A 12,500-nucleotide genomic window follows, 5' to 3' on the forward strand; every position below is an offset into this window, starting at 1 on the left:
GCGCCACCTAGCTGCCCTGCCATTAACTTTTGATAAGCATTTTGATAACCATATCTCAATATGATTGTTTTCCTTGTAAGTCTGTGGATTTTATTTTTTATTTTATACATTTAAAAATATTCTTCAAAACTGGAAGCTGAGTGGCTGCCCATCAGTGGGGAATGTCTGCGTAAATTATGGTCTATGAATGTTATGGAATATTTGCGTTCTATAAGAAATGATCTGGAGGATGATTTTAGAAAGGCCTGAAGGCCCAGAGAGAGGACAGTGGGAACTGAGTGTGGTTCACAAACTAGCATTCTCACTCTTTTTGTTATTGTTTGCTCGCATTTTTTCTTCCTCATTTTTTCTGGTTTGATTTGATTTTTCTTATACATGAATATAATTGTATAAATATATATGCATATATTAGATTCAACATATATTTCCACCATGTTTAACATATATTGGACTACTTGCCATCTAGGAGAGGAGGTGGGGGAAGGGAGGGGGGAAATTGGAACACAAAGTTTTGCAAGGGTGAATGTCAAAGAATTATCCACAAATATGCTTTGAAAAATAAAAAGCTTTAATAAAAAATATGCAAAAATTTGCATCCTTCATCCTTCTTAGCCAAGTGCTTCACCCAGATGCCCAAGGGGTCGATGCCACAAAGCCAGCTCTGAGCCCGTGGTCACAGCACCTACCTCTCATGGTTGTAGGGGAAAATCAAGTGAGATCATCTCTGTAAAGAGCCTAGCCAGTGCCTGGCACATAATAGGTCTTTATTAAATGTTTGGTTCCTTCTGAGGTCACGTCTATTGCTGACATCTTTGGGTCTATGAAAGCCCCTTTCCTGAGAAAGATTACACTAACAGCAATCTCTTAAAGTCTCTAATCTAAAAGGCATTCTGGGGATGGCACAAGGTCACAACTGGGGAAATAAACCTTCCTTTGGGCAACATGGAGATGAAAAAATATGTGGTCTCTTAGCTTGTTGCCATCTGAGGGGGTCTTGGGAATAATTACATCATCACTTAGTTGGCCAGTATCCACCGAACACCCATCACCCTCAGGACCGTCTTCTACCCAGGATGTAGCCATTCCATGCATGTCAAGAGAGGAGAAAAGGCTTCTGGTTGTATTTATTTTACTACCAGTGGGCCTCCTATGGAGAGATGGAGCATAAAAAACATTATGAGATCCGGCCTCTATGGTCCCTCTGCCCCGTTCTCCCTCCTCTGATCCATCGTCCACCCAGTGGGCAAAGTGCTGTTACTAAAAACACCCTCTGACTATTTCCCTGGAGCACTGCCCTTTTCCCTGACCCGACCTTCCCAGCTGAAATCCTACCTTCAAAGCCCATTCCAGAGGATCCCTCTTCCATAAACCTTCCTTTTATCTCTTCAACCTGACCCGGCCTCTCTCCCTTCCTCTCTCCAAGCCCCTTGGCTGTAAATACATCACCCTCCTGTTTGTATTAAGTGGGCGGGCTCTGGTCCAGGTGGCCCCAGACATTAAGACACTGTGACAAAGCCCTGGCAGAACAAAGTCCTGCTGCCAGCTAGGGATGGCAGTCCCTTCCTTTAATGCTCAAGCCAACCAGAAAATGTCCCGGGCCATCCACTGGGAATCAACTGTCACAAGAGTCCCTGGGAGTTCCCGTCACCACCTTCTTTCCTCCTTGGGGTTGCCGAGAATGTTTTGGGGATTTTCATTCCCATGATGCTCCTGGTGCCACAGACATGGAGGGGCATGAATAGGGTGTCTGTCTCCCTATCCTTGTCCCTTCAAGGAGGGGAGAGGAATAAATGGGAAAGAGGGGAGTTATAGCCATTCTACAAATGAGATACTCAGAGATCTGAATTGGGGCCTGCCAGGAACACTCCCCCCAAACGACAGCACTAAGGGCTCCCCTCAATGTGGCTTCCACCTTATGACAAGCTTTCCAGAGCACTTATTAGGTGTCTACAATATGTCAGCTTCCGGGGAAACGGCAACATGAAGGACACATTTCCTGCCCTCAGGGAGCTTTCATTCCAAAGGGGGAGACAGTTGTCCATATAAAAATAAATACAAAACAGACATCAAATTAACAGTTTAGCACAAGGCTTGGCACGGAGCATTGACAAATGTGGCTTGATGGACTCACAGGCTGACTGACAAGATAATTTCGGGGGAAATGCTCCTGTCAGGGTCAGGAGAGCTCTCACAGCGGAGAGGAGTTTCTGGCCAACTGCTGACTCAGTTTCTTCCAGGGTGATTTGCTGAGCCCCCGTCTTGTGGATCCCGACTAAGTCTGTAGGATATGGGACGTGAGTATCCCACCTTATTTAGTGGACCCAAGCTCAAATCCTGCCTCGGAGGTTTTTACCCTACATGACACTGGGGAAAATGACGCCACATCCCCGGCTCTCATTTTTCTCATCCATAAAATGAAGGAATTCATTATGATCCTAGAGGGAGCCAGATAATAGTCTGTTCCTTTGAAACACCTATCAGCTTCTCGTTTCAGACTTAGAACATCCAGAGTTGGGTAAGACAGAGATTCAGTTCTCCTGGGAATCCTTAGTAAGAAAGGAGGCTGGGGGAGAGAAATGGAGAAGTCCCCCCTGCCCCTCCTCCGCCCCGCCATGTCTATGGCTATCACCTCTGGATCTGGCTTTCTCCCCTACGTGTTTGAATGCCTCAGCAGGTTTCCTCCCCGCCCCCTTCCAGCCCCCAACCCCTTCCCCACTAAAGGGTTTGGTTCTTTAAATCAAGCAAATATTTTCTTTCATGTCAGCTCAGGTCAGAGGACAGTCTCGGTGTTATCTGTCCCAGAGACTGCTCCGGCACCTTGCTGGGGGAGCTGCACCCCCATCGCCTCCCCCGGTCTGGGCGCCCACCTTCTGGCGCCACCTTTATCAGGTGTTGGGAGATTGCCTCCTGGCGGCTCCCGAGCCAGGGAGAGGAAGGCTCTCCCTGCTCTGCCCTGGAAGGCGAGCACTAGGCTTTTTTGCCAGGATGTGGTCCAGAATCCAGCTGTCAGAACTGGAAACGACTGGGAGGGGGGCTCTGCAGGCTGGGACATGGGAGGCCAAGGTTGGAGAAAGGGAGGCTTCTGTCAGCATCGCCAAGGAGAAGTGGGAAGGGCGGACTGGGTCCTGGGGAGGGTGGGGAGACCCTCTGGTCCCCCCACTCTGCCGCCCCACTGGGTGACATTTGCAAAGCATAATTTGCCAGGCTGTTTCTCTTCAGGTAGCTTAGTTACCCAAGGTGTGATTTCTTTCCCTGGAATTTGGACTTGGGGTGGTCTGCTTTGCTGAGCAGGGAGGGGCCTGGAAAGCAGCAGCCAGATGCTTTCTGTCTCTGCCTTTGCTTCGGGATGACCGCCTTCCACCATGTGGGTCTTGTGGTCAGCTGCTGCTCGCTCACACTCCATAATTAGATTGGCCATCTCAGGACAAATCAGGCCAGTCCACACACAGCGCCGCTGGCGTTTCTGTGGTGTATTTCTTGAACAAAGATGAATGGACTAGAAGCAGCCAGAGAGAAATCAGCAGCTCAGGGAGCCGGAGCCTCTCTCAGCCTCCTTCCTCCAACACCGACTATGACCACGGCCAAGTCACTGAACACGGGTTTCCATTTCCCTGTTTCCTCATCTGTAAAACGAGGAGACTGAGCCACCCGGCCTCCATCCTTCTCTAGTTCCAATAGCCTATGACACTATGAGCTTGTCTTAATAAGCTCCCTGAGGGCAAAACCACTTTTGTTTGGTCTCCGAATCCCCAGTGCCCAGCGTGGAGTCTGGAACATACAATGTCTTATTCAGAAATAGATGTCAAGCTAGATGGAATAAGGAGTCTTGCCTGGTAGAAAGAAGAGTGCTACTTAGCCTGGCTGCCTCCCCAGCCCCAGATCTCTCCCTTGCATTTCTGAATAGGCTCAGGGATCTCTGTTTCCACATCCTAACACTTAAAGGCAGAAATTCAGTGTCATAGATTGTTCAAGCTGCCAAGAAGAGACAAGTATCTAGTCCAACTCTCTTTTTACTGAGATCCAGAGAGGGACAAGTTCAAGATCACACCAGAAGTAAAATTATGATAATAATGGACAATTGCTTATAGCTTTGGGTTGTGAAGCATTAAAGTTATCTAATTAACCCCATTTTACAGATGAGAAAACCAAGTTTGAGAATGGGTAAATGACAATTATCGTAAGGGTGGGATTCATATCTAGGCCTTCCTTATGTCAAGTCGTTGAAGAAAGGTGAACTGCTCCAATACCTTTGCTAAGAAAAATCCCAAATGGGGTCCCGAAGAGCCGAGCATGACTGAAATAACTGAATAACAACAATAAAAACATCTCGTCCATACGTTGTCTGCTGTGCCGCGTGGCCTCCGAGGGCCTAATTCAAAGTAGCAAATGCATACTCTCCTGTTTGAGTGGAAGTGTATCTAGGAACCTAATGAATGTGTGTGTAGATAATTCTTCCCTGTCCTTTGGGTCTTAATGAAATATTCATTTTTTTTCTGTTACCTCAGAAGGGCATCCATCTTGCTATATATTTGAAATGGACCAGTCACTTGTCAATAAAAAGGTGAGATGGGGGAAGGCGATTATGAAATGTTGTTCTTTTTCACTATGGGATCTGATTGGGGATGAAGAAGAGAAATTTAAAAGAATGGAAGGTATCTCTTTCCCAAGAGAGCTGGTTACATGTCAAAGTCTTAGAGCATGGGAAAAGAAGAAGGAAAAAATTCTGCTGAACTCAACTCTGCATTTAATGACCAAATCTCTGGGTTGAATCATAGAATCACAGAGTTGGATGAAAATTCAAAGGGCTTCTAATCCAACCCCAAGCAGAAACATGGATCAATATCCCTGACAAATGGTCACATAAGCTTCTTTTAGAAGCTTCCCATGATAAGAATTACACTCAGAAATAATGTTTGTGAAAGGAAAAAAGAAAGGGAGAGGGGGAATGAGTAAAGAGAAGGGAAGGGAAGAGAAAGGAAGGGAAGGGAAGGGAAGGGAATGGAAGATGAAAGAAAGAAGGGAGGAAGAAAGGGAGGAAGGAAAGAAGGGAATAAGAAAGGAAGGGGAGAGAAGAAAGGAAAAAAGGAGGGAAGGAAGGAAGGAAGGAAAGGGGAAAAGGAAAGGAAAGAAAGGAGGAAAGAAAGAAGGGAGGAAGAAAGGGAGGAAGGAAAGAAGGGAATAAGAAAGGAAGGGGAGAGAAGAAAGGAAAAAAGGAGGGAAGGAAGGAAGGAAGGAAGGAAGGAAGGAAGGAAGGAAGGAAGGAAAGGAAAGAAAGGAGGAAAGAAAGAAGAGAAGAAGGAAAGGAAAGAAAGGGGAAAGAAAGAAGGGGGGAAGGAAGGAAGGGAGGAAGGAAAGAAAGGAATGAGAAAGGAAGGGGAGAGAAGAAAGGAAAAAAGGAGGGAAGAAGGGAAGGAAGGAAAAAAGGAAGGAAGGAAAGAAAGGAATGAGAAAGGAAGGGGGAGAGAAGAAAGGAAGAAAGGAGGGAAGAAAGGAAGGAAGGAAAAAAGGAAGAAAGGAAGGAAGGAAAGGAAAGAAAAGAGGAAAGAAAGAAGGGAGAGAGGAAGGGAGGGAGGAAGGAAAGAAAGGAATAAGAAAGGAAGGGAGGAAAGAAGAAAAGAAAAAAGGAGGGAAGAGGCCAAAATATTGCCTTCAGACTCTGGGGTGTGGCCCCGGCCTCTGCAGGAAGGTCCAGGGCACATCCTGCATCCGGGCCCCTAAAAGCAAGGATGCTTCCTTGGCTGTGTCCGACAAATGTAGACGCTTCTTCAGTGAGCACCTCGCTGCCCGGGGGGACCTGTCCAGGGACAGCAAATCAATGCATTTCCCAGAAATGGCCCGTGCTCACTAATTCCAGTTTAGGTTCTTTCTGAGCAACAAAAAGGCCTCCGTGTGGAGGTGGAGGGGGGAACCCTTCCCTCTCTACAACCTTGGCCCTTTGTGGGATCACATCCTTTTACTTGAGAGGCCCATAAATAACAAAGCCGTGGGGCTTAGCTGTTTTGTTCCTCGGAAAAACAATGACCTTTTGTGGTGAGGGCTTTTCCCTCAGCTGCCTTCCCTCAAGCCCCCAAATTCCCCAGGCCGGGGGCCTTCGGAGAAATGACTCTCCAAACATACAGTAAAACGTTCTAAGATCAATCACAAGACACTCATTGAGCATCTCCAATGAGCAAGACCCCACTTCTAAAGCCCGGACAGGGAACCCATCCAGCCCTTTCCTGGTTCCTGGCCCTAAAATGAGCTTTATTTGAAAGAATAAAACGAGAGGCGGGAATTGAAAAATAACCCACATGTTTTTCCCTTACTACAAATTTGGTTAGGCAATCATGGAGAGTGATGTCTACATTGGGAATAACTCAGCGGGATAATTAGAATAAACGTAACAACAATTAATGTTTAACAGCAACTAATGTTTGCAAAGCACTTTCCGAATGTTATTCATTTATCCTTACAACAAGCCTTTAAGATGGGTGCTATTATTCTTCCTATAGGCTGTTATTCTTCTCATTTTTACATATGGGGAAACTGAGGCTGAGACCTCCCACAACTTATAAGATTCTGAAGCAGGATTTAAATTGAGGTTTTCCTGACTCTCTTCTATCCACAGTCATGGCGAGCTGCCTGGATTCCACCTGAACGAAGCAATGGAGAGGTGAGCCCAGGATTATGGAAATAAGGGGGGAGGAAGGGGAGAAGAGCATGGGACATGTTCCTGGTGGCTGGTTCTGTGGCCCTAGAAGTGGTGGCTGAATATCTGCCACCGAGACACAGGGAAAGGAGTTCCTGGTCCCGGGAACAAGAGAGTCACCTGTGGCCTTGTGGGACAGCTAACAAAGACTTTGAGAGTGGGATCAGTCTGCTGCATCCAGAAAAGGAACACTGGGAAATGAGTAAACTGTGAGCATGGTTTTTGTTTGTTTGTTTGTTTTGTTTTGTTTTGTTTTTCTTCCCAGATTATTTTTACCTTGTGAATACAATCCTTCCTTTGCAGCAACAACAACAAAATGCGGTTCTGCACATATATATATTGTACCTAGGATATACTATAAGATATTTAATATGTATGGGAATGGCTGCCATCTAGGGGAGGGGGTGGAGGGAAGGAGGGGAAAAATTCGGAACAGAAGGGAGTACAAGGGATAATGTTGTAAAAAAAAAATTACCTATGCATATGTACTGTCAAAGAAAATGTTATAATTATAAAAATTAATAAAAAACAAAATAAAATTTAAAAAAAGAGAGAGTGGGATCAGATTTCAGGGGGCTTCCAGTCCACCCCCCAGATTTTACAGATCAGGGAACTGAACCCAGAGCCACTTGCCCAAGAGCTCACAGCCTGTCCATTGATTTGTTAACCTGGTTGATTTTGGGGGGGACAAATCCAAAAGGAATTGTGGGTGGGCTTGGGACCCTGCCCTCTCCAAGCAGATCTCAGTAACTCAAGTTCCCAATCACCCTCCCTGCTCCAGTGTGAGCACACACACACACACACACACACACACACACTCACACATACACACACACACACACACTCACACACACACTCACACACACACACACATATACACACACACACTCATACACTCTCACTCACACACACACACACACACTCACACATACACTCTCACTCACACACACACACACACACTCACACATACACTCTCACTCACACACACACACACTCACACATACACTCACACACACACATACACACACACTCATACACTCTCTCTCTCTCTCTCTCTCTCTCACACACACATACACACACACACATTCCATCAGACCCCTGAGCAAACCTGCTCTTTCTTCAGCCCCACTAGAGTGGATGGGAGTGAGGCCTGTGGGCAGAGCCCAGAGTCCTTCTCCTCAGTTCCTCCCTGTAGCTGCTGTGGTACAAGCCACAGTCTCCGTGCAAAGGAGTTAGAAAATGAAAAACTGAGATGTCAAAATCCAAACCCAACAAAATGAATCAGCCCAAACCATTTCGTGAGGGGAAAGCTTTCATTCTCCCTCTGGGATCAAAGGCAGTGGGAGGAAGGCTTCCTTTGAATTCTCAGGTCCCTAGTTCCGCACTGTCTCCTACTAGGTATGTATCCCTCTGGAACCCAATGAACATATAGGAAGTGCTCACTATGTGTGAGCCAAAGGAGAGAATGAAAGAAAAAACATCCCCTGTCCTGCAAACAGGTTTACATTCAATGTATCCAGCCTAAGTGAGAGCTAGCCTTGGCTGTTTAGTGAGAATGAGTTTATTATCCAGGGAGAAAGTCCACCCCACTCTAGATGGTTCTAATTACTAGAAGAAAGTTACTTCCTTTTTTTAATGAAAGCTTTTTATTTTCAAAATGTATGCACGGATATGTATATATTGGTATATTTATACCTGTATATGTTGCAATATCCATATATGAATACTGCAAAAACTTGTGTTCCAATGTTTCTTCCCTTCCTTCCCCTCCAGATGGCAAGTAATCCAATATATGGTAAACGTGCAATTTTTCTATACATATTTCCACAATTATCTTCCTGCACAAGCAAGACAAATCAGATCAAAAACAAAAAAAAAATGAGAAATAAAACAAAATGCAAGCACAAACAAGAAAAAGAGTGAGAATACTATGTTGTGGTCTACACTCAGTTCCCACAGTCCTCTCTGGGTGTAGATGGTTCTCTCCATCACAAGATCATTGGAACTGGCCTGAATCACCTCGCTGTTGAAGAGGGCCACATCTGTCAGAATTGGTCATGGTACAGTATTGTTGTTGAAGTGTATGATGATCTCCTGGTCCTGCTCGTTTCACTCAGCATCGGTTCCTGTCAGTCTCTCCAGGCCTCTCTGTATTCTTCCTGCTGGTCATTTCTTACAGAGCAACAATATTAGGGAGTTATTTCTGATGTAGAGATTAATTTTGTCTCTGCAGCTTCCACCCATCACCTTTGGAGTCTAATCCTCCTCCCCGTGACAGCTCTTCCAGTGGCTGCCAGCAAGCTCCTCCTAAGGGTCTTCTCCAGTCTATCCAACCCCTGCTCCTTCAACCAAGGACTCTCTCTTTCTTCAGCATGACCATTTTCTTCCTTAATTGGGGAACGTACAACGGAACACAGTTCTATAAAAGTGTCCGGCCGGGGCAGAGGGCGGCAGGACTACCGACCCCTTTGCTTGCTCCAGTCCGTGGGGCCACCATGTCGTTCCCACGTTGGACAGCAAAGGCAGATCTCGAGTCAAGGGGTTTATCAAGTATCTACTAAGCGTGTGTCCCCTATCGGGGAGAGAGTCCAGCGGGAAGGGTACAGATACAGCCACAGAATTGGGAAGATTTATCTTTCAGGCCTGTCTTTGATGCTGGTTGGGTGAGCCTCATGAGAAAGTCGGAAGGCCCTTTCATTACCCAAGACAACTCCCTAAGACTCCTATCAGTCGAGAATTCATCTTAGTAGGAGGAGGACACATGCTGGAAATTCCCTATAGCAATGAAGCATGGTTCCATTAAAACAGTATAAAGCACCGTACTAGGCACCAGGAACAAATAAATACATTAAGAAAGAATCATTTTGTGAATGAAAATAACCCTAGAGAGGGAATCTATTCAAGGGATGAGAAAAGTGAGGTTCGCGCTAAGAGCCACAGTCCCTGCCTTCAGGGAGGTAACATCCAATTGACAAATAAAGGGACACAGACTCAGCTCTGGCACCTGCAGGCCCTGGGCGGCTCCTCTCGGCCCCAGCTTCTCTAGGATGTCTGACATCCCAGCCCTCTGTCTCCTGGTGGTGGGGCCTGTGATCAGAGCAGCTGGAGATGCTCTGACTCCGTTATTGTAAGATATCAGGGAAGCTGTGGAGGGAAAGCTGCCTTTGGCACAGGGTGTGCCCCGCGGAGTCTGAGGGCTCGGGGCAGGGGAGGCTGGGGAGGGTGAAGTGAAAGCCCGTCTCAGAGACACACACACTGGGCATCTGTCTGGCTGAGGACGGACCTCCCGGAGCCGCAAGACAGAAGGTTCGGTGCCATAAACACCCTGGAAGACAGATCGCTCAGTGGGGAGCACAGACATCCCTCAAAGGCACTTTTTTCTTCTCTGCCCTCCTGGGTCATCTGGCCTGGCCCTGGGCTGTAAAACTGGGCATTCAGCTACCCGGCCCTGGGGGGGTGCCAGCCAGAAGGGGGGGGGCGCTGTAAATCCTCCTCGGGAGGATTCTTGAGGCCGAAGGTTCGAATCCCCAGCGACGGCTGCCAGCTCACTGGAGTGCCCGGCTCATCCTCAGCATAATCTACCAATGTACCTTCCTCCTCTCGCTTGTCTAATCTCCATCTTTCACAAGACCTACTATGCTGCTGAGTCCATAGGCTGGTTCACAGTTCACAGAATTAGAAGGAGAATAGCTGTGAGAGGTCATTCATTAGATCCCCATTTTTCAGATGTAGAAACTGAGACCCAGAGCACTTGAGTGACGGCTCAACAACTGACCAGGGGAGCAAGTACAGGGTTGACATGATGTTGAAAAGGTTCTTGGAGGCAGCTAGGGGGCGCAGTGGATAGAGCACCAGGCCTGAAGTCAGGAGGACCTGAGTCCAAATCTGACCTCAGACACTTAACACTTCCTAGCTGTGTGACCTGGGCAAGTCACTTAACCCCAAATACCTCAGAAGAAGAAAAAAAAAACCTTTTCAACATCATGTCAACCCTGTACTTGCTCCCCTGGTCAGTTGTTGAGCCGTCACTCAAGTGCTCTGGGTCTCAGTTTCTACATCTGAAAAATGGGGATCTAATGAATGACCTCTCACAGCTATTCTCCTTCTAATTCTGTGAACTGTGAAGAAATGCTTATAGAATGAATAACACAATGTTGTCGGCACTTTGGGGGCTTCTTAGTTTGTTCTTTTCAACCCTAGTCAACCCTAGGCGTTTAATAAAGACCCCTTATTTGCAAGACCCTGAGGTCAGCCCTTGGACTACAGAGACAACTCTGTCCTGTTCTACAGTAATTTACAGTCTGGGAAGAGGAGAGACTAGAGGAGGACTAGGATTAGGGATAAAGAGACCAGTGATAGACAGTGACATCTGCATCTTCAGTCAGTCAATAAGCATTTATTAAGCACCTACTATGTGCTTGCTAGTGATTGTGATAAACACTGGGGATAAAAGAAAAGCAAAAGATTATTTCCTGCCCTGAAGGAAGTCACAGTCTGAGGAAAAGTGGACAGAGGGGGAAGGAGGCGACTCCTTGCTAACTCTTAGGTACAAATAAGTTATACGTGGGATAAAGGAGACAGAATCCCAAGAAGTCGCTGTATTTCAGAGAGATTGGGAAAGGCTTCCTGTAGACAGCAGGACTTTAGCTGAGACTTAAAACAGATGAGGAGCAGGGTTAGAAACAAAGTGAAAAGCAGGATTAGAAATGAAATCAGTGCTCAGTTTTAGAGATAAACGATAAAATGATAAAAAATGATAAATGATAATGATAAAATGATAAAACTATCATTTACATAGTGACTTAAGATGTGCAGGGAGCTTTACATATATTTACATGGCCTATTTTATTTGAAAATGAGCTGCAGAAAGGTGATGGATTGGGGGGGGGGTAAGACATGTTTTCATCATGGGCAAGAGAGGGGTTCTTATACTTTATTATGTTGTACATTACATGGACATGTCTTCTTCCCCAAACTTTAAAGACCACTCCTCTTCTTTTCTTTTTCTTGGGCACTTGGGGTTAAGTGACTTGCCCAAGGTCACACATGAAACAGAGGAGAAGCAAGCTGAGGAAAGGGAAACTGTTCGGGGTCACCCAGATCGGAGGAGCTCCCCGCACTGGGCACCCTCTGCCTCCCACCACCTGGGGAGCTTCCTGTGCCATGTGGAACACTGTCGGCGCTCTCACACTTGGAGAACTATTCGGGTACAGAAACTTTTCTGGCCAAAGTCGGTCCTCTCCCTATATTCCAAGCAGCTTTGTCCTTGGACACATGGCGGGGCGGGGGGGGGGGGGGGGGGCTTGGAATATTGGGGTTGAGTGGCTTTGAGCTGCTTTTCCTTTGTTCTTCTGCCTCCTCAGTGTTTCAGGGCTCTGGGACTCCACCTCGAGCTCCCAATCCCATGTTGCACTGAGTGATCCTCCTTTTAGAAACCCAGGCTGGCTCAAATACCGCCCTGCCGTAGATCTTTGCCGATCCCCTTCGCTGCACCTCCTGTCCCTGCTAAAATTACTTCCCACTGTATATCCATATATAGACACACACAGGAGGGGGAGGAAGGGAAAAGAGAGGGAGGAAAGGGGGTGAGAGAAAGAGGGAGGGAGGAAGGAGGGAGAGAAAGAAGAAGGGGGGATATAGAGACAGAGACAGAGAGAGATAAAGATACAGAGAGACAGAGAGAGAGAGAGGAGAGACAGACAGAGAGGAGGGAGAGACAGAGACAGGGGAGGAGAGAGAGAAAGAGGGAAAGACAGAGAGAAAGTTCCCAGTAGGTACCATTTGGGCCTTTTCAGTGTGTGGCTAGAGTTTG

At 46.7% G+C, this 12,500-nt stretch overlaps 2 long non-coding RNA genes across 3 annotated transcripts in view; one reads left to right on the top strand and one right to left on the bottom strand.

Annotated features, from left to right (window-relative positions):
* The window catches only part of LOC141560216 (uncharacterized), a 9,682-nt gene extending 1,091 nt beyond the window's left edge, over positions 1–8,591 (top strand). The window contains exons 2-3 of one of the 2 annotated variants that reach the window (XR_012487654.1): positions 6,492–6,652; positions 8,462–8,591. This is a non-coding gene — a long non-coding RNA (uncharacterized LOC141560216). The remainder of the gene's footprint in view (positions 1–6,491; positions 6,653–8,461) is intronic. The other variant, XR_012487653.1, reaches the window with a different exon arrangement.
* A 188-nt stretch (positions 8,592–8,779) lies between these two features.
* LOC141560217 (uncharacterized) overlaps positions 8,780–12,500 on the bottom strand; it is a 15,107-nt gene continuing 11,386 nt past the window's right edge. The window contains exon 4 of the long non-coding RNA XR_012487655.1: positions 8,780–8,860. This is a non-coding gene — a long non-coding RNA (uncharacterized LOC141560217). The remainder of the gene's footprint in view (positions 8,861–12,500) is intronic.

Source organism: Sminthopsis crassicaudata, chromosome 3 (assembly GCF_048593235.1).
Source record: "Sminthopsis crassicaudata isolate SCR6 chromosome 3, ASM4859323v1, whole genome shotgun sequence".
NCBI classification, from domain to species: Eukaryota; Metazoa; Chordata; class Mammalia; order Dasyuromorphia; family Dasyuridae; genus Sminthopsis; species Sminthopsis crassicaudata.